We start from the raw sequence: 26845 nt of genomic DNA on the forward strand, positions 1-26845 counted from the left end.
TTATTTTTTCTTTTTTTTCTTTTAACTATGTCAAATCTGTAGGAAATCAGTACGAGAATAAAATATTAAATATAATTTAGTTAATTAATTAAATAAAAAAATGTTAACACATCTTGCACGGGAGGTATGACTTAAGTCGTTTTTTTTATTTATTAAATATTATTTTTTTTTATATATATATAATGTTTATATATATTAAAAAATTTATTTATATATATTCCAAAATAAGTGTGTGTATATATATATATATATATTTTAAAATAAGCTTATACATATTTACAAAAAAATATATTTATATATATATTATTAATATATTATATATTATTAATTATATATATTACTATATATATTAACATAATATTCTATAAATATATTTATATATTATTAATTATATATATATTATTATATAATATTATATATAAATTATAATATATATATATATATATACTATTTTTCATTTAAGGAAAAAAATATTTAAAAAAATAAAAAGAAGATCCCTTCTTTTATCTCTTCCAGAGTCTTTTTCTTTAATTTTTTTCTTTTTTTCTTACTTTTTATTCATGAATATGGTAGCTTTAATTTGATTTCAATAAAGGAACACAACCTTAACTCCCGTTTGAGGAAGATTGTTTTTTTAACAAAACAAACAACAAAATATAATGTAAGTTTTAAGAGTACTTACCTTATTGCTATTAATATTACAAGCAAAGAAAAAAAAATTAAAAAAAAAAAAAAGGAAGAGAATGAAATAAAATAATAAAAGGAAAAGAATATTCCAAGTATAGTATAAATGTATATAAGTCTTGTACTCTGAGAAGTACCGATTTAACAATTTAATCTTGCACCGTGAAATTGCGGAAGGAGTTCTTCTCCCCCCTCCCCTCCCCCTCCTCCTCCTCCTCCCCCCTCTCTCTCTCTCTGACTCTCCAACCCCGCTAAATTAGAATCAACGCGGTTATGACTGAAAATCGAGTTTCCAACGCGAGCAACTCAAACTTGTTGTGTCCCATCACAGAGGAGAAATACCCACGAGATCTTGACAAGTAACTCTTAATGAATCGACGTACGTTTGCAGTTACGATCCGTCGATTAAAATTATTCCGATTTCTAAATTCCACAACCCTTCCTCCTCCTCCAACCCAAACCCCAACCCCAGTTTCGTGATTATTCCCATTGTACGAATAAATATTTTCTATCGTTACATGTGTGGTTGCCAGAAATTTTTAACATGAACCTTTTATTATATTAATTTGAGAACACATGCCACATTTTTTGTTTTTATTTTTTTGTATTTGAATTCTTAAAAGATATTTGTAAAAATTTTTTTTTATAATGTGATAAATTATTTGTTTTTTAACTTTTTTGTTTCGATGAAAATTAAAAATTCGGATATTACGAGAATCAAATGTGAATGAATTTATTAATTAAATTAAACTATAAATTTATATAAATAATTATCTATAATCTAAATTTTAATTTAATAATTAAATAAAAACTTTTATTATTTCAATTCTAGGACACAGGCCATAAATTTTTGTTTTTATTTTTTTGTATTTGCATTTCTAAAAGATATTTTTGGTAAGAAATTTTTTTTTTTATGTGATAAATTATTTTTTTTTTTTTACGAAAATTAAAAATTTGGATATTACGAGAATCAAATGTGAACAAATTTATTAATTAAATTAAACTATATATACATATATATATAATAATTATCTGTAATCTAAGTTAATTTAATAATTAAATAAAAACTTTATATTATTAATTTATTATTTACATTTATTATGAATTTAATAAACATAAAAATCTTTTAATATTAATTTATTATTTTCATTTATTATGAAGTTAATAAATATAAAAACCTTTTATCATTAATTTATTATTTTTATTTATTATGAATTAATTAAATAAAAATTTTTATTATTTCAATTTGAGGACACATTCCATAATTTTTTGTTTTTATTTTTTTGTATTTGCATTCTTAAAAGTTATTTTTGGTTAACAAATTTTTTTGTTATCTAATAAGTTATATTTTTTTTTCTACGAAAATTAAAAATTCGAACATTACGAGAATCATGAATGAATTTAATAATAATTTAAAACTAAAAAAATTTGCAGCTATCAAAATGTTTACATTTAGTTTCCATTTTACGTATCAAGAGTGTCAACAAATCCAAGTTTGAAATAAAAAAAAAAGTTAAAAAAAAAAATGTATTTTCGAATTACATCGAATAACAACATTACGTTTGATCTTTTTTTATCATTTGAAAGAAACATTTACGATGAAACAAATTTGTCTATTATATATCCAATACTGATAAAAATGTGTCATTTAAATTATTAATAAATAAATATCAAACAAATGCAATTAAAATGTTTCTTAATTAATCAATCAATATTATTAATTATGGAAGAGAGACAAAATTACTGTTTTACAATAATTACACAACTAACATTTAATTACATGTAATAAAAAGATAACTAAAATTTGTATAAAATGAAATGTAACTTGTGATAGTCTTAAAAAAAGGTTAAAGTTGAATTAAACAATGTTGAGAGACTTTAAAGTACGACGTTGTAAATCCACATGAAAAATTTTCATTAAAAGTGAAATCATCTAGGGATTTATAAATATCATTATTTCTTGTTTTAAAAGTAAAATTTCCTTGTAAATTTTAATCTCTATCGTAAATCTGAATAGAAATCGAGTTCTTATAAGCTACCGATACGCATAGATATCGTACTTTATTAAAATATTACAGAAATGATAACGCGAAAAATTCACGTAATAAAACCTATATATATATATATATATACTACCTTCTTATCACACCAACACTTTTATCCGTTGTGTTATTCGAAATCTTTGACTGTATAAATTCAATGAGAAATTCGCAGTAAGCAACGAAGTAAGATAATTCTTGGGTCATGGTGTTCTTTTGTATTACATCATAATGAAAAAATCTAATTATACAATTTAATTAAAACTAATAAAAAAAAAAATAAAAATACACTTGAAAACATTGTTTACCAACAACTTTCATAATATTATTTACTTTTTAAAATGAGAAGTAAAAGTAAAATACATACATACATATACACGTTTTTAGTTATATTTGTCTACTCTCTTTCTCTTTTTTAAGTTTATTTTTTTATGATTATGTTTCAAGATTTATACGGTTATTTTTTATTTGTAAAATGTTGTTTTTCAAACGAAACATCATTGTATTAAAAATTAAAAAATAAAAAAAAATACAAAAAAAATACAAAACAAGTAATTTATTTGTAATTTGTGTAATTTGACACTCGACAACTATTTACAAATTTATTTTAATATTATTTTGTTATTTATTTAAAATCTTATTGTTACTTATATACTTCTATAAAATGTGCAAATTGAATATTGCATCCTTCTGCATTAAATAGTTTTAGTTTTTTAATATTAGGTTTCTTTTTTTTTTAATAAATAAATATTTAGTAATATTTATTGTAAATTATTATAATATAAATATTTTATTTTTTTGTATAATTTTTTTTTTATATAACATTTAAAATATGATTTATTTATATATTATTATATCTAATATAATATATATATAATAATATTACGATTATTTTTTTAATAAATTAATATTTAGTAATATTTATTTAATATTTATATAATATAAATATTTTATTTTATTTTTTTTTGTATAATTTTTTTTTATATAAAATTTAAAATATTATTTATTTATATAATAATATAAATATAATAATATAATATATAATATACATTATAAAATATATATAAATAATTTATATACATAATATATAAATAAATTATATAAATATAATTATTACAATTATTTAATAATTGTAATATATAAATAAAATATATAAATATATATATTTTACATATATAACAATAATTATAATAATTTTTATCCATTTTTCCAATTAAAAACATTTTTAAAATTCCTAATACATGTCATACTTTTTTTTTTTTTTATCAAAATACCAAAATACATTTTTCAATTGTAATAAAATTGATTTTAGATTTAACGATATATCAATCAGAATAAATCTTAATAAATAATAATTATATTGATGAATAAAATTTGTGCAATTCAATGAATTACTACTTATCATTAAGTATATTACGATAAGATTAAAAATATTAAAAAAAAAAAAAAAAAAAAAGACGAAAAAAGATAAATAGAGATAGAAAGAGAGATGTGTGAAAGTGTCATATGGGTTTTAGAAATCCACAGGAAGTATTATCAACGTTGCCATAAATGATTTATGTGCGACATTCTCTTAACGATAGAATGCACAAAGTAGCAGTATGTACAACGATTATATTGTAACTCTATTTTCTATGCATGCCAGTCTAAAACCAATTTCCCCGAGCAGCTTTGTCATTGTGAAAAGGTTACGAGTACATTGTATCTCGCTCTCTCTCTCTCTCTCTCTCTCTCTCTCTCTTACTCTCTCTTACTCTCTCTTACTCGCTGTGTGTGTTTAGTTATTAACAAATAAAAATATAAATTAATTATAATAATAAAAAAGAACAATTGCAAGATACAACCTAGACCCACACACACACACACACACACACACACACACACACACACACACACACACACGATTCAATAAGGTGATTAACATGTGAGTTTTATCGTATCGTTTGTTAGAAATTAATGATATATGCATACGATAAAATAGTACCGTTGGCAAATTACGTACGCTAATTATTATTGTCTTGTTCGAATAATAGTAATGTGTTCTATCTTCTTCTTCTTTTTTTTTCTTTTTTCTTTTTTGTTTTTTTTTGTCGACATTTAAATGCAAACTTTTATTAACAGTTTTTAATACAGTTTTTACATCTGTTTTTAATAATGAACGATAAAAGTGGTTAAAGTGGTTCGAGATAAAGAAGAAAAAAGGTATTCGAGAAATATAATACATAATTTAAAAATTATTAATAATTATAAATGGTATGAAATGTAAATTTTATTTACTAGTATATATATATATATATATATATATATATATATATACTTTTAATTATAATGTATTATATGTAATAAATATTAGATATGATATCATTTAGGAAATTATTTTAGTTAATGAAAATAAGGAAAAATATTATCACCTGTTAGACACACGACTATGTTTTAAATATATAATAATATATAATATATATAAAAATAATATAATACACACATGTTTATGTATTGTAGTTATTTTTTATATATTTATTTTTATATGGTAATTAGAGTTTTTTTTTTTATATATCTATTCTTATAATGTAATATATATTTATGTATTACAATTATTTTTTATATATTTATTTTTATATGGTAGTTACAATTATTTTTTATATATTTATTTTTATATGGTAATTAGAGTTTTTTTTTATATATTTATTTTTATAATGTAATATATATTTATGTATTACAATTATTTTTTATATATTTATTTTTATATGGTAGTTATAGTTATTTTGTATATATTTATTTTTGCAATGGAATACATATTTATGTATTGTAGTTATTTTTTGTATATATTTATTTTTGTAATGGAATACATATTTATGTATTGTAGTTATTTCGTATATATTTATTTTTATATGGTAGTTATAGTTATTTTGTATATATTTATTTTTGCAATGGAATACATATTTATGTATTGTAGTTATTTTTTGTATATATTTATTTTTATATGGTAGTTATAGTTATTTTGTATATATTTATTTTATTAATGAAATACATATTTATGTATTGTAGTTATTTTGTATATATTTATTTTTATATAATAGTTATAGTTATTTTTATATATATTTTTTTTAAATGGTAGTTATAGTTATTTTGTATATATTTATTTTTATATAATAGTTATAGTTATTTTTATATATTTATTTTTATAATACAATACATATTTATGTATAATAATTATTTTTTATTTTATTTCTATAATTTGGTTTTTATGTTTTTTGTTTTTTATTTTTTTCGTAATATCTTATATACGAATAATTTGCATAAACTTAAAAACTGATGAACAATAATTTATTCTCTCTCTCTTTCTCTTTCTCTTTCTCTTTCTCTCTCTCTCTCTCTTTCTTTCTCTCTTTTATATTCATAAAAATGATTTGACTTTAAACTTATTGTTCTCTTTTTCATACGATACAAAATTTCCGTCTCTTATTTTTATCTTTGATTAAGATCTGTTTAAAAAGGACTCGTGGTTTTTTTCGGTTTTTTTTTTTTTTTTTTTTTTTTGTACATGACCGGACCTTGTCATCAATTTTAGACGGTCATATAAATCTAAAAAAGAAGAAGAAGAAGAAAAAAGTGCAAAGGATAAAAGAACCAAAAAAAAAAAAGAAAAACGACGAAAAAGCAGGAGATTGGATAAAAGGTAAAAAAAAAAAAGAAAAAATATTCCTTGATAAATTTATTAAACTTTCTTCTTCTTCTCTTCTCTCTTTCTCTCTCTTTTTTTTATTTTCCTTTTTTTTCTCTTTTCTGTTTTTTTTTTTTTTTTTTTTTTTTGTAAAGTATTTAAATCTCCTCTTATCCATCGATCGGTTCGGATTAAACGCTCACCAGTGTCTCGTAAAGAAAAGTGTTTTCAACTTAACCATGGGTTTCAAGAAATATTCCAATAACTCTTTTTCTTTCTGTGATTTTTACCAATGTCTTTTTCTTTTTTTTTTTTTTGTAACGTTTTGTTTAAAGAAAAAAATTATTGGAAATATATATTTAATTAACGAAATAAATGAAATGATACTTGATAAACTTCTCAGTTAAATTTCCGATTCATTTTATTTCGTTTATAACAATTTTGTTTCGTTCTGTTTCGTTTGTTTTGTTTTGTCTTTTTATTTTTTTTAAATAATAAATAATATTATATAATATAATTTTATATGAATTATATTATATAAATTATATAATAATTTATTTATTACGTAATTTAATTATATTAATAATTTATTATGTAATTATTTCGTATAATTATTAATAATATTAGTATTAATTATTATGTAAAATAAATAATATTAAAATTAATGATATATAAAATATTGTTATATATAAAATTAATTATATTAGTGTTAATTATTATATAAATAAATTTAAAAAAAAATTATATAAAAAATTAATTGTTATATAAAGTAAAGTATAGTATTAAATATTATATATATATAGATAAAGTAATAATAAATTATATAATATAATATTTATAAATAAAATTAATAATAATAAATAAATATAGTTGATTGAATAAATAAAAATACTTGATTGATTTCTTGTTTTTTTTTTTTTTTTTTTTTTTTTTATTACAGAACCAATTCGTTTTCTCTCATTTTTTTTATACTAATGAATTTTTCCATTGTAAAAAATTTTTATTATTTAAAATAGTAATCTGAATTTAATTAAAAAATGTTGAAAAGTGCGAGTAAAACGATCGAAAATTAAAATATATTTATTGTTACTTTCTTTCTTTCTCTGTTTTTTTTTTTTTGGTTCAACTTTTACTTTTTGATTTTAATGATATCCTGAACCAAAAAAAGAACTGAAAATAAGAAGAATAGATTAAAAAAAAAAAAAAATTGAACGGAAAAATGTGCTATTACGTATGTAATCGGAGGCGTAGGTGGGGTGACACGTTATCGAAAGGTTTCGGGTATCGAGGATAAAAAGAGAATGATGAGAAAGAGAAATGTAAATTTATGGGGAAAATGAATTTCGTACGAATGTTACCTAACTGTCCTTATGCGTCACAATTCGTCGACAAGAATACAATGCAGATGAAAATGAGTTATAGAAATTGAATCAAATTCTGAAGGTGGAATAATAATAATTCTAATAATAATCGGAAAGTAAAAAAAAAAGATGGAAAGATAAGTATAATAACTAGGAATCAAAAATCGAATAAGAAAAATTCAAATGAAATAATCCCTGAAATTTTTTTATTATTTTTTAACAAAAAACCTGGGGGGGGTGGGGGTATTATATTTTAAATTGTAATTATTAACACAACGTTTAAATACAATTTATTCGTGTATGTAAAAATAGATAATTTAATTTTCGGGATGTTAATAAAAAAAAATTAATACGTGTTGAAATAATAGAAAAAATCATTTTTCCCATATATATATATATAACACGTTTTCTCATGTTAACAATTCGTTCGTCTCCATTAAACATTCCCGTTATAACGTCGCGTAAAAAAAAAAAAAAAAAAGAAAAAAAACGAGAAAGTATTTAATCGAATTTTACTAAAACCCACGATACTGTATAGTACGTGTTATTACGATAAAACGTATAAGAATTTATTTTTTTTTTTTTTTTTTTTAATGGGGTATTACGATTGTAAATTATTTTACGATCTCGAACGGAATTCTTTTTTCGTTTTTTTTTTTTTTAGCACTGATGAGACAACATGAAGTGGCTGTTAGAGGCTGTTAATCTTTAAAATTCTGAATATATTGAAACATATTTTTAAAAAAATATATTAAGAATAAAGAAATATTGAAAATAGAATGAAAAAAATAGCACTTGAATACGCTATCTGGTGGCTAAATTCAAAATTACAGTAGATAGGTCGAATTTTTGCTACGTCACATGGGATCTCTAACACTTGAATAAGCTATTTGGTAGCTAAATTCAAAATTAGAGTAAATAATTGGAATTGCTACGTCACGTGGGATCTCTAGCACTTGAATACGCTATCTGGTGGCTAAATTCAAAATTAGATTACATAGGTCGAATTGTTACACCACGGCCCTACCAGAGAACCCAATATATATAAAAATTTGATATCACAATGTTTGTCCACTAATAACTTCGAAAATGATGAATCGATTTGAATGAAGTTTTTTGTATTTCGTGTGATTTGTTTCAACTTAGAATATAGGATAGTTTTTCTCGCGTTTATTTATCATTTTTTATCGCAAATTTAATGATTTGTTATGTAGAGATTATCTAGATTCTTAGATACTGTAAGTTTTCGATAGATAGCGCTTTATTACAATTCAATTATTTCACATTTTTTTCAGATTTACATATGACATAACTAACACCGTTGTATTTTATATTTTTTTGTGTATTATTATTTAATGTACTCCATTATAATTATGGGATTATTTTATGTGTTGTTAACTTAGTATATAAGATAGTTTTTATCGCGTTTATTTTGTATTTTTTATCGCAAATTTAAAGTTTTATTATTTAGAGATTATCTAGGTCTCTAGGTTAAGTATTTAAATAGATGGCATCGTATTTTAATTCAATTATTTCAATTTACATACGACATAACCTTACTTTTTTCTATTTTTTCGTGTATTATTAGTTTATGTATTCCATTCTAATTGTGTTTTTCTAATTTTTATTATATTTTAAATTCTTATTATTTTATGTGTTGTTATAATTTATTAAATAGTTTAGAATTATATTAAATCAACATTTTATTTAAAAAAAACCACAGCTAATGCGTGTTCTGATCATTCTAGTAAGTTTTCAATAGATGGCGTTGTATTGCAATTCAATTATTTCACATTTTTTACAGATCTACATATAACATAACTAACCTTACTTTTTTATATTTTTTTATGTATTATTAGTTTATGTATTCTATTCTAATTGTGTTTTTCTAGTTATTATTATATTTTAAATTCTAATTAGTTTGTGTGTTATTATAATTTATTAAATAGTTTAGAATTATATTATATCAACATTTTATAACAAAACCACAGCTAATGCGTGTCCTGATCATTTTAGTAAGTTTTCAATAGATGGCGTTGTATTTCAATTGAATTATTTCAATTTACATACGACATAACCTTACTTTTTTCTAATTTTCGTGTATTATTAGTTTAAGTATTCCATTTTAATTGTGGTATTATTTTATGTGTTATTATAATTTACTAAATAATTTAAAATTATATTAAATCAACATTTTATATCTATTATATCTATGATATAAACTAAAGAAATAAAAAAGATAGTATGAATAATTTCAAAAAGAAGAATAAAAAGAATAAAAGTAGAAAAAGATGAAAAGAATCAAATATAAGAAATCGAAAAAGAAAAGTAATATATCGTAAATTGTACGCATCAATTTTCTTATGAGAATCATCGTTGAAAACAATGAACACAATATCTCACCTATTTGAAACTTTCAACGGGACAACTGGGTAGTAATATTCTTGTATACTTTATAAACAATATATTTTTTGAATAAAAGAAAAATATAAAAGAGTGAGAAAGATGAGAATAAAAATTTATATTGTCTATAAGAACTTTCTATGATAAATATGGGAATTTGAAATAGGTGAGAAAATGATATCCAATAAGGTTATATAATTTACGAGTATTACACCTTAAAACTTGAATTATTTTCTTAGAAAAAGATTCGATTGTGTTGTTATAAATATATGTGTGGGTGTGTTAGTAATATAACGGAAATTGGTATTCACATATTTACCATGCGTGGGATAGAAAAGGTTTCCATTTATGCTTTTTTTTCTTCTTCTTCTTTTTCTTCTTTTCGCATCGATGTTCGATTTTTATAATTTGATCCAGTTCTTTGCATGTGTTAAAATGCATCACTGATGAATATTTTTTTATTGTCAAATTATAGATTATTTTTTTCTTTACTCAAGTTATTTCTAATTATTTTATTAACAAATTATTGTATTATTTTATTCAATATTTTATTAAACGAATTTTGGAAATAGGGAAGAATTTGTTCTAACTATAATTAAATTTAATTACAATATTTATTATTATATTTATTAATTATAAATATTATATAAATTAATTATAAGATTATTATATTATTTTATAATTAATATATAATAATTTTATTTTATTATATTATAATATATATTATATATTAATATTTGTTATATATTATTCTAACTATAATTAAATTTAATTAAAATATTTATTGTTAATTTTATTAATTATAAATTTTATATAAATTAATTATAAGATTATTATATTATTTTATAATTAATATATAATAATTTTATTTTATTATATTATAATATATATATTATATATTAATATTTTTATTATATTATTATATAATATAATAATATTATAATTAAGTTTAATTATAAAATTAATCTTTGTTTTTTTGTAATATTATTTAATTAAAAATAATAAAATCGATTATTTAGCACGCGTAAATGTCAAAAATTATTTTAATTTATAAAACTAAACATTCAAACAAACAATTATTTTGTACTTTTATAATCGTTGATAATTATTATCAATTAAGATACAATTTTGTATTAAATGAATATTTATTACTATTATTATTAATATTATATTTATCTTTAACACTCATTTTATATTTAACTATAACACACACATGAAATGAACGATTACATTTAACAATAAAATTTCCTATAAAGTTATGGTAATTATTTATTATTGAAATTGTTCAATTTGTAGAGAATTAAGCAACTTTATTATATTGTCAAACAACAACAAAAATATCAAGTGGTCTAAACAACATCGTATGATAGGTGTTGAAATAAAATAAAAAAAAAAAGGAACAATTTCACATTTCAATAAAAAGTTATAGCGAACGAAGACTTTTCATTTTATAGTGATTGCGTATGACACTCCCAGCGGTTGTCTAAAAAAAAAAGCCGATGAAACAAAGGGTCGTTGAAACGTTTCTTTCATTCTTGTTTTTTTTTCCTTTTTTTTCTTTTTCTTTTTTTTTTTTTTTTTTTTGTTATTCATCACGATCCCTGACGGCACTATATTCTCCCTCGTTTTCACTTTAATACAAAAACTGTTTGAATTTTACCCGTTACTGGTACGTTTGTTCATTCAGATTTTTGTAATACCAATACCCATGGAATATCATTTATCAACGATTATTTTTCAATCATAATACTAAAGAAAAATTAACAGATACAAAATAATAAATAATAATATACAGTAAGTGTTTTACAAATATTTGAATATATATATATAAATTGAAACTATGATTTAAAATTAAAAATTTCATACAAATATGTGATCACAAAAATTCAAATAAATTTGATTATCAATGATCAATACTGTAATCAACAAATAATAAACAATCTGATTTATTATCTTTTTATCTATTTTTTTATCTTTAATAAAATTGCAACAATAATTCACTAGAAATGTTTCATTACAAGATCAATGTATATAAACACATGCATCCTAATCATGATTAACTGTATAAATCATAGAAATAATATTATAATCAATGAACAAAATGATTCGAACAAGTGTTAATAAATTAATCTTACCCATTGCATATCGATGGAAGTAAAATCTTATCTCACGGTTATCGTACAACACGTAAACTCAAAAACAAGTTTAATATATCAGTGATCAGAGGGATCATGTGAGTATATGAATTGCCGATGTATTAAACTAGTGGACGAGTTTAATACATTGGCGAAGTCCATTAAAACTGATTTAATCAATGGTTGCGGAAACATATACAAAGTCTTCTGTTCTTACCGTTATGAGATTCCCATCCGATCCTATAGGATCATTAATTACTTTCGTTATATATTAGATACTCGTAGAACATTTCAAATATTATCAATTCTCCAAGTTAATTTAATAAACTTATTATATAACAGCAGCACACGTAATGCATAATTAAAATATACTTCTTCAATAGCCAATATTTGACAAAACAAAACAAAAATATTTCGAAATTTCAACAAGTTTACTTTGTCAATGAAATATTTAACATTCTTTTAAACCTTTGAGTGTTATAAACGCATATATGCGTTTGATAAAAATTTCTAGTGTGGTTGTTCGACACATATACATGTTTGTTAATATTAATGTATTATTATATATATATAATGTGTAATTATATAATAATTTGAAATATAATTATAAAATAATTATAAAATATTAATTTAATTTATATATATGGAATTAATTATAAAAAATTAAATATATATAATATAAAGAAATAATTAAATTAATTTATTTTATATATTAATATAATAATAAATAATATAATATTATATCTTAATATATATAAATAACGTGTCACGTTGTTTGTCCGCAATGGACTCCTAAACTACTAAACCGATTTTAATAAAATTTTACACACTGTGTGCAGTTTTATCCAACTTGAAAAATAGGATAGTTTATATCTCAATTTATAATCGCAATATTATTTTATTGCGAATTATTTGTTTATTAACAAAGAGTCATGATTATCTCTGTAAATTCGATAATATTCTAACAGATGGCGGTATAAGGCAATTCGTTGACTTAAAGACGTGTGTATCGGACTGATTGTGAGCCACAGTAACGCGTGGCTTGTTTTTGTTTTTTTCCCTCTGTTGATTATTTATAATAAAAAAAATTTTTTGAACAGATTAAAAAAAAAGAAAAATCAATAATAAGAAACAATTATGTATAATAAATATGTTAAACTTTTTTAAATAGGAAAAAAACTTTTATTTTATTTTTTTTATTTTTTTTGTAAATAGTGAGTGAACTTCTTTTATTATCGTTAGAAATGGTATTTTATTTTGATTATACGTAACCATCTCCAAGCTATTCTATTAACGTATTTAGAAAGTTGATTACACCAATCCAATAACCGAGTAGCAGCTAATTACCGTTTGGATTTGGCTGCAGGTTAAACACCAATGAGAAAACTTGACTGTTGCTTATTACGATTACAGATTAAGAGAGCCTAGAAAATTGTATTTAACAAGAGATGTTTAAGCTTCGTTCTAACCTTAATCCACGATATTCTACGTAAATTTTTTAACCAACTTCCAATTAAGTGGATCCACCTTTCGTTTTATTACCAACCAAATGGTGAAAAAAAAAATAAGGAAAATAATTCGTAACAACTCAATATACATTTTATTTTTAGATCCTTGAATAGATACTTTTATATTGTTGTATATATGTGTGTATTTGTACATATATATATATATATATATATATATATATATATATATATATATATATATATATATATACAGTTATAACACGTATATTTGAATATACTGTAAATTTCCTTACAAGAACCGAATATGTTTGTCTTTTAGGATATGTTGAAACCAAGTTATGTGTTAAATGTTAAGAATATCATATACAGTAAGAATTCACTGTATTTGTTGACCCAATTCGGTGACTCGAATTTGTCAGTAGTACTTTAACCAACCTTCAAACAGCATGGGTGTGGTTGTTGTCAAGGGAATAGTTTATGGTTATGAAATTACTTTCAAAAAAGAAACGACAAATATTGAATTAAGTATTATTAATCCCTGTAGAATTTTAACTGTTTAAATTTTACCTGTCGCAAAGTTTTTTTTTACAGAATTTACATATTAATGATCCTTGCTATTTTTTTTTCTTAATAAAATATTTTGCATAATACTAGATAATATAGGTTATATGCTGTAAAAAATTATGACTACGTTCCTTTAGGTTCTTATCTTAAATTAGATACAGTTTACATATGTATATATGCCTGTATATATATATATATGTTTATTTTGATTATTTGTCAAAGAACGATCCTTGAATACTATTTCTTCTTTTATGTTTCACAAAAGCCTGTGATATTTCATTTCCTACCGCGTTGAAATCTCCTCGTGCCGACCATTTCAAGATACGACCTCCGCCATTTTTCATACTGTAATCGAGACCCTTTAAACGATCGGTAATTTCTTGATATAAAAAGGTTACATCATCGTGTACCTTTTTTCTTTTTTTTTTATTAAATATTATCTTGTACGATTTACCTTACTGATTTTTATCTAAGATTTATTTTTGTTCTTTTCATTCAAATAGTTTTGTCATTCTTTTGTTAAGACCCTTATTTTTATACTTATCCCTTAATATAACAGAAAACATAACCTAGATAATAAAATAGGAAACAATTTCTTTTTCAAATTAATTTTATTTAAAGTTCATCGATATTTTATTCGGATATTATTTGTAAATTTTGTTTTAAATTATAATTGCAAATTAATTGTCACACTTTTAATGCAATACTTCGTATTTTCGAAATAATTTTGTTATTTATTTGAAGATACTTATTTTTAAACTTATCCCTTAACACTTTAATAGCAGCTCACACAACATGTGTGTCATAATCGGAATAACCGTTATTTATTTTAGAACTCTTTATATATTTAAAATTATATAAAATTAAATTTATTGTTAAATTGTTCTTGTTGCTTTTTGTTTGATGTTCATTTTTTCGTAAATTTAATCAAATTTTTGTTAAATGAATTCTTCAAAAATATTACCAGCCCCCTAACGACGTTTAACCGCGTAAACGTGCGGCCATTAAAGTATTAATATAACAGAAAACATAACCTATATAATAAAATAGGAAACAATTTCTTTTCCAATTAATTTTATTTAAATTTCATTCATAATTTATTCTGATAGAATTTATAAATTTTGATTTAAATTATAATTGTAAATTCATTATCATACAAAAGTATGATATAATATTTTATTTCGTATTTTCGATTGAAGTAAATGTACATTGAATTTTTGAAAAAAATATAACGAAAGATAATGAGAAAAAAAAAGAAACGTGAAAAGAATTTAAAGAAAAATAAATTGTACAAAATTCAATGTGTCTATTTTTAAACAAATATTTAAATATAACATTTGAAATAAACTATATATATATATATATATACTTATCCTAATTATTTCAATTGTGTATACACACGTATGTATAAAAATGAATAGAATTTTATTCTTTTCTTTACAAATCGATGACAAACGGCAACGGTACATAAAAATCAGCACATTTTCGTGAAAAGGAAAAGTAAAAGGTTTGAAATAAATGCACGTATAAAAAAAAAAGAAAGAAAAATAAATACACGAAAAGTTTCTTTAAATTAATCAAAGTTGCACTTTTTTAAATAAAATTCCCTTAAATTCTTTTTCTTAAAGAAAAATTGTATTCCACGTGGGACATAATTTAAATGATTTTCTCGTGTTTATTGTATATATCTTTATAAATAAATAATAATGTGAAATAAATTTGAATGAAATATATTTGATTTTATTTTTTTTTTTAAATAAAATATGGTTTTTGATAATAATAATAATAATAATAATAAATTGTAGAAAAAAATAATTTGTATATTTTTGATATTAGTTTTATTTAATGTTACCAATTCATCTTATAAATTTCATTTTAAGTTATGTTAAGTTATTATATACATATATATTATATTATTCGATGATACGAAATAAAATATGTTGTTCGTTTTAAAAGGATTCTTTATATTTCTAAATGATACGCTAAGATATTCGCAAAGTCCCTTTTGTAAAATCTCTTTCTCGTGCAAATCCACAATATGTCGTATTTTTCTTTCCCATGTTGCCTAACCTCTTGGATGATTTATGAAATTGACGTGTCAACCCTTCGAAGAATTTGCCCTTTTTTTTTCAAATCCTACATACATTTCACACACTCAATATGTTACTCTCAAGTATGTTAACTCACGCACGTGACACGCACGCATATTAAACGACGTTGCTTGTAAAATTGATATCAACAATTGTTTTAAATATTTTTTAAATTATTAATCAATGATAAATACAAATTTATCCCTTACCCATTGAACGTGAAATATTCAAGGAAATAATAAATAATTAATTTATTAGTTATCGATTAAGTTGTTTAATTTATTTGATATTTAAAAGAAACCATTTATAATATCACGAAAAGATTAATAGTATTTTCATTAAAAACTGTAATAATAATAAATGATAAAATTTCAACATATCACAAAAACAATCAAAAAAAACATAATGGAATGAATATTATAGAAAATAAATATGTGAGAAAATGTATAACATTGAATAATGACATTTTTCCATATTATTATATAAACAATATTAATTCTATAATCGTGTGTATATCGATAAAAAATTAATGAAAGTAATTAATAATAATATAAATATGTCTGTGGATTAATTCACAAAAAAATGTGAAAGAAAAATATATATATCGTAATGCACGGAGTTTTATGAAGTAGTCCGTGTATACGTCGACTCGTACTACTTCGTTCTCAGTTTATCGATTCTGGTTTTAACAGGAGACAGCATATATGCGAATGAATGTGTGTAAGTGCGAATGAATGAACGAAAGAATGAAACAACAAACGCGATCATGCAAATGTAACACCGTTACAAAATATTTAGATCTGGCATTCGTCAATTTTTCTTCGTAGCTTACCACTTCCGTTAAACTAACACACACAGAACAAAGTGCCATTACGAAACGAGAAATCAAGAAAGACAACAAGAGAAAGAAAGAAAGAGAGAGAGAGAGAGATGTTCAACAAGTGCACTAATACAACCATACGCGTGTTCTCCCTTTGTTTCATCTACCATTCGTCAGTTACGATTGTGTGTATATATATATGTATTTGTGTGTGTTAGTTCAAAACTACGAGAAAGTTTCCATATCGAAAGGGAATCTCATTTTCCTTTGAATACTTTTTTTTTTTAACTCTCCACATCTTACATTGAATTATTAAACTTCGTTATGTGTTTTTTTAAATAACAATAATAATAATAATAATAATAATAATAATAATATAAAAATGAAATATAGAAGAAAATAAATAATCGTATGATTTATTTATTATACTTTCTTTTCTTTGAAATATAATTACATCTTTCTTTTAGTTAGATAAAGAAGAAGAAGAAGAAAAAAAAGGAAATAAGAAACGAATTTGTGAACATTCTATGATCAAAAGTTTCAAATAGAATTATAATTGAAAGAACAAAGTATTTTCTTCTCTACTCTGAATTTACAATGAAGAAGAAGAAGAAGAAGAAAAAGAAGAAGAAGGGAATAAAGTACGGGAATAGAAATAGTAACATACTTAGAAATTGTCTCAAAGTTGTTATTTGCGTCCTTGTTTTAAAAATAAAGTAACTCGTAGTCGAACAGAAAATATATATACATATGTATATGTATATATATATATTAAATGTGAAGAAGGTTCATCTTACATTTGACTCTCCCCCTCCCCCATTCTTCTCCCCATCACTCGATTTAACCCATTGAGTGTTGAATACTTTTAACTAAAATGTTTTGTAGAAACGAAATAATTTATGAATAATAAATTATTGTTAATAATTAAATTTTCTTATTTCTGAATATAATTTAATTAATTAATATAAACATTAGATTATTTTAACAATTTACAATTAATTTATTCAATTTAACAAATTACATTATATTAACAAACACTTATATGCGTTGATAGACCACTCTATTTATTTGGTAAATTTTTACCAAACGCATATATGCGTCTATAGTATTCTAAGGTTTTTACTATCAGTAAAAAAGTTATAAATCAATTTTTAGAGAAAGAAAGTAAAGTGGAACGAAATGGGGAGAACAAAAAATTAATTAACACCAAACGTGTGTTAGAAAATGAAAAAGGGGTTGAATTGTGTTAAAAAAGAAAAGAAAGAAATAAAGTCATGTACGTTTCTTTAATTCGTTAAAAACATAGTCATTATTTTCGAAAAGTTTCTGTAGCAAATTTAACACGACACTCTCCTAAGAACAAAAAATAGAAATGAAAAGAAATAAAAATTAAAACAAAACGAACGGACAAGTGATAGAAGTCAATGTTGGTCTCGGACAAGTGATAGAAGTCAATGTTGGTCTCGGAGAAGTGATAAAAGTCAATGTTGGTCTCAGACAGGACAAATTCAAGATTCGATGATCGAAATTTGTTTACAAATTATCCTAATCTTCTTTCCTTTTCTATTAAATGTTGTATCATCGTATGAATTGAAGTTTCTTGCTTCTCGTCCTTTACCAAGTAAAAACTTAAACAGTTATGGGAGGAAAAGGGTCTAATAAAATTGTCGTTGAACGTTTATTTAGCTGGAAAACTTAATGAAAATTCTCGAGGGTACGTTTAAATAGAGAAAATAGTAGAAAGATAGTTTGAGAAAGTGAGAAAGTGGAGAGAGAGAGAGAGAGAGAGAGAGAGAGAGATAGAAAATATTCGAGTTAATTGGAAGAATATCATAGTATTAACTCTGCATTACAAAGTAAGATAACATCTAATCTAAAATAGATACATCTATCTTGATTCTTTAAAAAAGAAAATAATAATAAGAAGAAGAGAAATATCTAAAAGAAAAACAAAGTTATACGTAATCGGAAAAGAGGTCCTTATGTTCCTTGGAAAATACACGAACATTCTTGTGAGACATTCAGAAAGAAGAATAGACAGACAATGTATTTCCTCGGATATATTTTGAAATATCAAGAACTAAAAGAATATATTTATTCTTTTTAACTTGACTTTACCATAGAACGTTGGTCACCTTTTTTTTCTTTTGGTTTCACCTTAAGTCTCATTAAGTTAAAATGTTAAGATTAAATATTCAAGTAGATTATACATTCTTTTTTTTTTCTTTTTCTAGTACATTTTCTTAATAGGATGAAATATGAAATATTCAATATGAACATATTAGGATTTCAGTGAAACGTATGAAAAGGATTGAAATATGAGAAAATAATCAACGTGACCATTTTTTTTTATTTCTCTCTTTTTGTTGTTTTTTATTCGAAAATCTAAATTGTCTATTAACAAAATATACATTTTTTTATTTATCAATCATTAAAATATAATTATAATTATTTAATTCATTATTCAATAAATAATATAAAATTGAACTTTTTATGTATAGATAAATTATTATTTCAATTTATTTGTATTTTTTTTTATTTTTATTTTTATTTTTATTTCATTTAATCAAACTTTACGTCAATCAAAATTTTATTTGTTTTGTCAAACAAATCCAATCTCGTAAAGAAAATTATCGAAAATGTTTAACAAGTACATCCAGTGTTAAAAAAAAAAAAGAAAAAATTCATCGAAGGAAGAAGAAAGAAAACGAACATATTTTATTTTGTTCTTTTTTTTTTTTTTGTTCAAGCGTATAAAACCTCACGTGTTATCACAAAACGGGGCTTATAGGAAGTAAAACGGGGGTGGTTTAAAGAGGTAAAACTGATGGTAATTGTGGTCTGTACATTAGTGTCGAGTGAAAGAAAAGCAAAACCGTTGTATGAGAGAAAGATAAATATCGTTTCGTCTGGTGCTTTGTAGAAAGGTTCGTGCACAGGTAACACACAACGTTCGAGACTGTGTTGTTGCATATAATACAATACGTAAATGACGATAAAATAAAGTCGGTGAAGTTTGAAAGAATCTTTCATGAGAAGAAAATAATATTTCAATAAATATGGAAATAAATGATACACGTGTGTATATATATATATATATATATATATGTATACACGTATGCTTTTACTTTAATTAAGTGTCAAACGAAGTTATTTATTCTTATATTTTTTTATCATATAAGAAAAAGAAATGAAAGAAATATTATTAATATTATAACATACAAATATAAATACAAAATACAAATAATATTAATTTTATTAATTATTTTAATTTTTTTATTATTATTTATTAATCGTATAACAAATATATTAATAAATTAAATCATTAAAATTTATTTAATAATACAAATTTAAAAATAAATTATTATATTATAAAATTAGCATATAATTTTATTATTATTATTATTATAGATAACCATGAATAATTTATTGTAATATAATTGTTCAGAAAAATATGAAATGTAATGTCAAGTATTAATGTTGTAATAGCTTGAATGTAATATTCCATGCATTATTGATCCTTTAAAAAGTCATATAGACAAAGTATGAAATACAATTGCAACGAATGAAAAGAGAAAAAGGACTTGTAGTAGAAAATCCACTTTATATTTTTTTTTTTTTTTAACTCGAAACGACACGAACGAGATCCTTTACATCGTCACGAACGATCAACAGTATATATAACGTGTTAAGATTAATAATTTAATTCTAATATTTGCCAACGTTTATAAACCACGAAACACCTTCGACAAAATTCTAGAAACGTGAATATATCAATAATGATGAATAAGAAAATAGAATATGAAATAATAAGACTGAAAGAACCAACGTTTAATGGCAGATGAATTCGTTAATCTGTAAAAATACGAAATATTCCGAAACATGTAGATAAATTTGAAAATTGCACGAGTAAAATGAATTTTTGATCACCTATTATATGAATATCAAAAAGAACCCCAAAAAAAAAAATGTAAAAACAATATATACCTTTGAAAAGTAGACATTGAAAAATGTTCTAAAATTAATCAACTTTCTTTTGCAATTATTGAAAATAAAGTCAACAAATAAACTTCGTTCAAACACTACTGGTTCGTCAAACATAATTCAATTTAAAATCATTAATTATATTCTTGCAAAAGAAAAAGAAAGAAACAAAAATCTTAGTTTACCTAAGCAATTTAATATTCTTAGGAAAGAAATGAATTAAAATATCATTTTCAAATAAAAATTTTTAATCGAAAGCTCTTCTTTTTTCAATTATACAGTAATTTTGAAATGTTTCACAGTTCATTTCTTATGAAAGGAATAAAATAAGGAATTAATAATTATATCAAAACTATTACTACAATTAATATAATATATATATATATATATATATATATATATATATATATATATATATATATATATATATATATATATATATATATATATATATATATACAATAATAATAATAATAATAATTAAAAATAATAATATAACAATTATTACAAATAAAAATATTTAAAAAAAATAAATATAAATATTATTATTATTACTATTATTATTATTAATATTTAATTATAATATTATTTATAATTATTATATAATAATTTAAAACTGTATTATTATTATTATTATTATTATTTATTTATTTATTTATTTATTTATTTTGTAATTATAAAACAATCGAACACATTTATACAAGTAACTTATAATTGTTTTTTAATCAATGCAATTATCAATTTATTCTTCTTCATGCAAAATGAAGAAATGGAAGAAATTTAAATTAAAAGAATAAAAAGGAAAAAGAAAAAAAAAACAATTAAACAGATGGAAAATAGAACCAAAAAAGAAAAAATAATCAATTAAATCGTTACATAAGAAAATTTCAAAATGGTTGCTCTTTTATAATATTTATTTTTCTCTACTTTTTCCAATTTAATTTATTAAATCGATAAAATTACCAAGCAAACATTTTCGTTCGTCATTCTAATCTCGAAAAAGGGTTAAGTTGATTAGAATAAGAGAGACGAGTTTACAGGACCGTGGGACGATTAATTTTGAACGTATACTACTGGGATAGCAAAGTTGCAATCGGTGTAACCGGTGACATACATAAATTTATCGCAATATCATTCATTCGTTCGACTAAACTGGAAACATTCTTACAGCGGGGGTGGTAACGAAACCATCAGGTAACCACCAGCTGTGCTACCATGACATACAACTTTCCTCCCTCCCCCTGCCCCTTCTCTCTTTCTCTCTTTTCGATCAAGTAAGTTGCATTGTTTATCCGGAACAATAGAAACAATGGTTACAAGTGGTTTTACCAACGAACGAATGTTTAACGTAAATACTTGGAAAATTTGGAAAATTAAATCACATTCTTATGGGAAATCTAAGGGAAATTACTTTTATTATAGAATTTATATATAAACTTACGTATCTTCTTGTACAAATTTGTTTTTTTAACATTATTAGAAAAGAAGGAATGTTAAATCGTTGAAAATTGAGGTTAGAATTTGAATTAATCAATGAAATGTTGATTCGATAGTTTTTTTTTAGTTAATTCTTTTTATTTATAATATATATATAATTATATATAAATTAATTGTAACGTGACCGTAACCGTAAACGTATTTTAAGGGGTAACACCACTGTAGAAATTTCAAAAAATTGATGTTTTTTGTTTTTTTTTAGCTTAAAGTTAAGCAAAAATAAAATGTTAACACGGTGAAATCTTATTTTTACGAAGCGCCTTAAAGCGCCTCAAATAGTGATAATAAAACTTTAAACGCGTTTTTCTCGAAACTTTAACTCGAAAATTTTTAAAACTGAGCGGACTCAGAACTCGAGCGTCATTTAACCAATTGACTTGAAATTTGGAAGATATTTTGATAGTTATATTTTCTACAGAAGTACATATCCGATTTTTAATTGAATGTAAACTTTTAATTTTATAAACAATTTTCTACATTTTTTTTTTCGTCGAAAAGTCGATTTTTTTATTCAAAGTTGCGCCATTTTTACAAAATTTTTACTTAAGAAAAAATCCGTATGTACTTCTCAAGATAATAAATAGTACATAGATTAAGGATTTCTATTGGTTTTTATTCTAGGTCTCATAGTTGTCCAGGTATGAGTCCGCACGTTTTAGCAAAAGAAAAAAAAACAGGATTTTGTTCAGTCACGAATACCCGCGCCATTTTCTATCTAAAATTAATAAAAATATTTGTTTACATAGTTCAATATATGATTAAGCAACCCTCGAAAAAGAAATTCTATTCCTCATGTAGTTTTGGCAAAAAAAATTCCCAAAAAAAGGTTTTTTTTTTAAGCTCTATATAGTGGTGTTACCCATTAAGTGTTTACTACGCACGTCAAATTTTTCAATGAATATTTTATTCAAAAAATTGATTGATAATTTTTATGATTAGGATATTAAAAATTTTACATACCAGATAGAAAAATGTTGTTGATAACGTGATTAATTAATTAAATGAATTAATTGAATTTAGTGATTAATAATAAAAATTTGTTTGAAAGATTTATTCGTTTTTAATTTTGAGGTTATACAGCGACATTCATTTCTGGTCCACTTAATATAATAATAATTTCCTTACTAAATTCGTAATACGATTGAGAAATAATAATTACAAAAAAAAAATAAATAAATAAATGAAGTTTCAGTAATATTTGAGGAAGATGGAAACAAAAAAATAGAAAGATCGTTATTAGTAAAATTATATATAATTTAAATTAAATTATAATTTATAATATATAATATATAATTTAATATATAGTAAGTTAAATTATATATAATAATTTCCTTTCTTAATTTTTAATATTTGATTTAGGAATAATAATTAATACAAAAAGAAATAAATGAAGTTTCAGTAAAATATTCGAATATGATGGAAAAGTTTAATAAATGATATATAATAAGTTAATATAATAAATTATAGAGTTAGTATTAAATTAATAAAGTATATAATTATGTTAAATTATATATAATAATAATTTCCCTACTTAATTCTCTCTTAATATTTGATTAAGGAATAATAATTAAAAGAATAAATGAAGTTTCAGTAAAATATTCGACGAGGATGATGTAAAAAAAAAAGATATTGAAAGATCATTTAGTAAAATATTTTATTACAAATTAGATTAATTTCTTATTGGACGATGATTCAAAATCGTTATGAACGATTTTAATCAAAAATAACGTGAACCGTGATTATTGATAAGATCAACAATTACAATATTGAGTGTACCAACATCTGTCTGCCTCCCTCTCTCTCTCTCTCTCTCTCTCTGTCTCTCTCTCTGGTTTGGTATCTTCTACTTTGTGATTTCATTGGAGTGCCTGTTGCTTCACCGCGAATTCGATCGATTATTATCCCGGTCGGAAGCCAAAGCTTTTCGTGATATTATTTAAAATCGCATTTTAACGGATGATAAAACTCATTATTATATAACTGACGTACTCTGAATATTGTTTTTATTCTATAATTTCTTTAAAATCACATAAACTGTGTTTAGATTTTCTATCATTCCGACAGTGATATATTTTCTGATAATAAACGCGGTAAATTTGCTTTTTACGATATTAAATAAAACAATTATTGTTTTATTCTCATTTCGACAATTCATTTAATCGAATAAACATTATTTCGATCTACACGATATTATTACATTCTCTCTCTCTCTCTCTCTCTCACACACTCTCTCTCTCTCTTTCTCATTCGTGAATGTTGAATATTATCTAATTTTTATTATTGTTTATTTCCAAAAGAAATGTTCATTTCATTCACACGCAATTTAACTTTTGGTCAGAATCAGTTCGTCTCATTTTTTTAATTTTTTTTTTTTTTAATCGAATATAATCAAAAAGAAAGAAAAAAATTGTTCTATTTAACAAAAATATACTGAAAACTAATAGATTTGTTTAATAATAATTAATTTAGTGATGAACTTATGTGTATACGTGTTCTAATGAAACAATTAATTCGATAATTATTCTCTGATCGTTCTACCAATATGTATACATGTTATATACGTGTTTAATATGTATTAACGTTTATATATGTATATATTTATCAATTAAGACTCAACCGAATATGAATATGACATAACACTGATCGTTAAACATGAAATTCGTTGATCTCTAACCGATTCGTTTAATTAACGCCCATGTAAATTACAGTAACACTTCATTGGTTGACCCCCAATCTCATAATTCATTCTATGAAATTTATCTTTATATCTTTTTCTATTAAAAAAAAAAAAAAATAAAAAGAAAACTCTTAATCGATATTTCAGTTATCAAATTTTTACACCGTTAATTAATTTTCTTATTATTTAAAAATTCGTATAATTAATTCCAACAAAAAAAAAATGATGAATTAACATCTTTAAGTAGCACGCTCGAGTTAACTCAAGCTGCGTTGTATTACGTTGAGCCAAAATTGTTCCTTAAGGGGTTAAAATTGAATAAAATTTTGAAAAAATATTTAAAAAAAAAAAAAAAAGAAAATAATATAAAATTTACCTTTCGATGTTAAAAAGTTGAAATGGAAGAAAGTAAACGTGTTGTCCTAGTCAATGATGTTCCTTCCCTTTTTGAGAAATCAATCTCAAATATAGAATCCAGTTGAAAATTATGTTGAAAAGGGGATGAACCTTTCGTGGTAAAATATAAAGATGGGGATGATGATGATGTTCCCTTCCCCGTTCGTTGTCCTCGAAGTTGAGACGAACTCGAGCCGACGGACAGTGTTGAACTGACGCTCCGCGTGCTTCAACTTATACATAGGATGGTGGCGCGGTGACGTCACTAAGACGGACCAATCAGAACTTTGAATTGTGGGAAGATCAGGGTGGGAGGTGGAATAGTCGTGTTACGTTCTTTTTCACCCCCTTCTTTTCTATTCCTTCGTGTTACTTCGACATTCAAAATAGCCTAAGTACTCTAACACACCTGAATGACTTTCGTAGTCGTCGTCGTCGTCGTCGTCATGGTCATCATCTTCTTCTTCTTCTTCCGGTTCCATTCTTTTAAAGAGTCGAGGAACAAGACAACTACTAATTTTTCTTTTTTTTACACCATTTCAAGTCAGATTTGTCTTATCGATCATCAACTATAAAAAATTACAATAAAACCCCCCTTTTTTTTTTTCGTTCATAGAATTTTTTATTACGGATTTTATTTTTTTTTTTGTTCCTTCATCTTTTCCCTTATTTCTTTTATTCCATAAATAAAGTAGAAATAGCTGTTAAATTATATTAATAAATTAATAGCATTTTCTTCGAAGACGAACGATTATCGGGATTGCAATCAAATAATAATATCCAGTTCTTAGAATTTATTTCCTAGGAATATTCTTCATTGCATTTTTTACAATATTTTAATCCCAATAAATCTCTCTCTCTCTCTCTCTCTCTCTCTCTCTCTCTCTCTCTCTTTCACTCATTTTAATGAAAGTTACTTATCAATGAGTTATCGTATTTTACGTACGATTATTCTGAGTAAAGAAAAACAAATAATAAGTCCAGAGTGGGGTGGGAAGGAAAGGAGGGGGTAACAAGTTAAACGATAAGCACAGGTCGTGTTACATTTGTCACAGTAATTTGTCA

At 22.9% G+C, this 26845-nt stretch overlaps 1 protein-coding gene across 2 annotated transcripts in view; it reads right to left on the reverse strand.

Moving 5' to 3' along the window:
- Positions 1–25994, reverse strand: part of Tk (tachykinin) — a 61420-nt gene extending 35426 nt beyond the window's left edge. For both annotated transcript variants that reach the window (XM_089176416.1, XM_015315872.2), the window contains exon 1: positions 25761–25994. The gene's annotated coding sequence lies outside the window, so the exon portion shown is untranslated. The remainder of the gene's footprint in view (positions 1–25760) is intronic.
- Between the last annotated feature and the right edge of the window lie 851 nt (positions 25995–26845).

This window comes from Polistes dominula, unplaced genomic scaffold (assembly GCF_049000335.1).
Source record: "Polistes dominula isolate Pdom_NZ unplaced genomic scaffold, Pdom_raw_medaka contig_25, whole genome shotgun sequence".
NCBI lineage: Eukaryota > Metazoa > Arthropoda > Insecta > Hymenoptera > Vespidae > Polistes > Polistes dominula.